The following is a 3,615-nucleotide window of genomic DNA, read 5'->3' as shown; positions in this document are numbered from 1 at the left end:
ATTTAAAGCGACAGCTCCACTTTCTGTGCTCTCCCCGCCGCGCAGCCGAACGCGCGCAGCCTGCCGGCCTCCCCTTCCCCCCACGCGGCGGCTAAGCACATTGCGGCCCGCGGCGGCCGAGTCCGCCTGCTCTGAGAGCTGGGTGCGTGCGTGGCGCCAGTGTCCCGCATTCGGCTCGCTACGCTATGCTGCCCACATAGGGCTCTACGTCGAGCTTCGGAGCTGCTGGGGGGGAGGACTGGGGCTTGTCCCCTCTACAGCCGCCCCGGCCTAGAGTTTGCATGGCCCTTGCCGTAGAGAGGCAGCCTCTCCCAGGATGGCAGTGTCCCAGGGTCGAAAGACCCGGGTTCGTGGGTCCCTGCCTGTGTGGGGAAGGCTCTTCTTGCCTGTGCATGCTCACAGCTGGGGCAGGGTCCACACTCTGCAGTGGCTGCAGGGCTTGGATAGCCTTTAAGGAAACAAGAGTCCAGGTCTACAACCAGACTTCATCCCTCCTCCTCCCCCAGCCAGCGCAAATTTGGAGGGAAGGGTAGTCCAGGAAGTTAGCTACAGAACCACTTTCTTAATGAAGATTATTCAAGTCAAGGTTAGGTTATGGCCTCTGGAAAGACTGGTTAGCTATCTTAAATTTAACTTTATCCTCTTCTAGCAGCCTCTTAGTGAAAAACTCTTCCAACCTTTCAGTGATTTGTTTCCTGTGCCAATGGCAGATTGGCTGGTTTAGAGAACAACTTTGATGTGTACCCGGTCTTGATGCTAAAGCAGAACGTCTATGGTTGATACAGCAAGAAGAAAGCAAAAATATTTTCAAAGGAATGAAATTTTTCTTTGGCTTTAGAAAAGGACTAAACTCACCTCCACATTAGTTTATGACCTATATTCTAGAAATATCAATACATGACTGCTTACTCTTCTAATCTGACTATATTGATAATCTTGATTCTTCTACAGGCCTGTCTGCACAAACTTGTGGGAACAGCTCTTATGGCTGTGACTCAAACTACCAAGGTGCAAGGCAGCTCCAGTCCAGAATGGGGATAACTTCATTGCCGCACTATGCAGACCCTAAGCCCTACCTAGGGTCTGGGCTCATAAACTACTAACATAGTTATTTAATTTCCTAATCAGAACTGATTCGTGTTTAACTACTCTGASCTCAGACAAAACAACTGTGTAAACATGCCATCTGGCTTTTTTACATCAGTACATCAAGGATTTTGTCTCATTCTCTGTCTTCAGAAACATTTCTGACATATTTGATTTCAACATCTTTAGCAAAATGTTGAAACCTAGACATAAGGTAAAAAAAGGACAGCATTTGTCATCCTACAGAGTTTTCCATATTTATTAAAAAAGAAAATTGCCTGAACTGCTAGTATAACCCCAGATAAAACCATGACCCTATTCGTAGCTCCTCAGGAAATTAGTTTCACATCCTATTTTCGGATCATGGTCTCATATTTTCTAAAATTATATTTTCTACAAGGTATTACAGGGAAGTACTGAAGACTGCTATGATACAAAATCATTTGAATGGTGGAGTAGACTTTGAAATAAATGCAAGTCATGTTTGATAAAAGCAGTTTAGAACACACTTGAGATTTCTTATTTTTTTCTGTTTCTCTGAAAATCTATTCATTTACTTATATCTTTCATTATTTTCTGCATCATTTGTTTCCTCTTTATATCTTTCTCAATACCTCGATTCTAAGCTTTCCAGAACAATTACTGTCTTCTGTTATGTTTTGGTACCAAGGCCAAGCCTGGATGCAAACTTGACAAGGCTGCACATTGATACAGGGGACTTCTGGATTGTATGAGCTGAAGCACACACCAGACAAGGTGTCACTAATGCAAGAGGGAGAGAGAGAGAGAGAACTACATTCCTTTAAGATGTAGTTTTCCCTGCCTCCTTTTATTACCAATTGTTAATTCCCACTCACTGACTATTTTCTGAATGCTACCGTAATAAAAGTCTCTCAGAATCTACAAATCACATCTGAAATGATCCAGGGGATGCACACATACACTTGGATGCACACATGACTTAGACCTGGTTGACCACACCAAATTATGTTATGTAATTTTAAAGATTGAACTGTCAAAAACTGTTTCTGAAATGAAACTGTTCAGTTTTCAAAAACTCATTGAACGGTTGTTTAACTTCACAGACTTCTTCAGTGCAATAGAGGATCAGAATTCCTGAAAGATGACATTTTGTGATCCAAAGCAAAAAAGAGTGAAAAAAAAGTAAAAAAACTCCTATGAATTTTAAAAGTTTTAACTTCATACTGAAAAAGAAAGTAAGATTTGTCCTGAAAAAAGGACAGCAAAAATAGCATTTTAAAATTCTTTTCTACTCAGATTGGACAAATGTCCTGATTTGTGAGTAGGAATTTTGTAACTCCTTTCTGCAACCAGAAGTCCTGTTTGCGATTTACCACTGTCTTCTGCTTTTCTTTTGCCTTCACTAGAGAAGTAGCGTTAGTAAGTCAAGCTAGTGACAACATTGTTTAATTCTCCCCCTTAATGTTCTTCCAGTTTAAACAAGGAAACCACACACTCTGCTTCCAGGTCCTGTGATGGGCAAACAATACATTTTGTGATGGTTTTAATTTAACACAATTGAAAAGCTCTAGTATGCAGCAGACTAATATCTCTGAAGATGTCTTGAGATGATCTTCAAACATGATAGCCTGGAGGTTAATTGTGCTTTTTAAKTATGTTAAGACATTTGGAATGAGCCAATGTGATAAGATTACAACCACACCTTTGGCATGCCAACACACACTTCAGAGGGAGCAGTCTTAAGTTTGCAATGCACAGAGTTAGAATATTTTCCTCCTATCATTCTCAGCCCATATGACAAATTCAGGAAAGTAGCCCACCATCCCAAAGAGAATGTCCTTCATTCCTGTAATACAGGAGAAGGACCGCTGGCCATTGCATTTTCTGAATAGCTACTACTGTTCAGCTCTACCTATTACTTGAAAGGTATCTGAAGTACAATGGTAGAGGACAGGAGTCATGCCTAATAAACTATATTTCTAACCTCATAACTTTGTCAGTTTTCAAGAGGAAGGATGTGATTCATATCCTCACAGCATGTCCATCTGTTCTTCCTCATATCTTCCCCAGACTTCATCCAGTCTTCTGCTCCTTTGTCCATGATCTCCCAAAAGCTTGGATTCCCATATAAAAGGTAAACTATAGCATTGTTAAGTCTCTGCTTTTCTCATTTTCCCTAGTCTAGCTCTTCATGTTTCCCTCTCTTTCCTTATGTACCTTTTGCAGGAGAAAACAGCTCAGCACATGGCTGAGCCAAAACTCTCCACCTCTTCTCTTACATCCCATGTCCCCTGACAATGACAACACTCCTAAGAAGGAAAGCTATTTTGAGCTTTTACACATAACTAGGCAGTGGATGCTGTCCTCTTAGTTGTAATGAGAATGATATGAAATATACGAATATGTCAACACATCTCATTCCACCTGCACCTTGACTTGTCTGAAGAGTTAGCCTCAGCTTATCTTCCAGCCAATTACCGCTGCCCAGGTGATGGACTAGCACCTCCTCTTGCCTTCCAGCTAAAATGTGTGTGTGTTTGTGTGTTC

Source organism: Rhea americana, unplaced genomic scaffold, assembly GCF_003343005.1.
Source record: "Rhea americana isolate MKP2758 unplaced genomic scaffold, rheAme1 scaffold_323, whole genome shotgun sequence".
NCBI classification, from domain to species: domain Eukaryota; kingdom Metazoa; phylum Chordata; class Aves; order Rheiformes; family Rheidae; genus Rhea; species Rhea americana.
Note: the sequence above shows the minus strand (reverse complement) of the source record.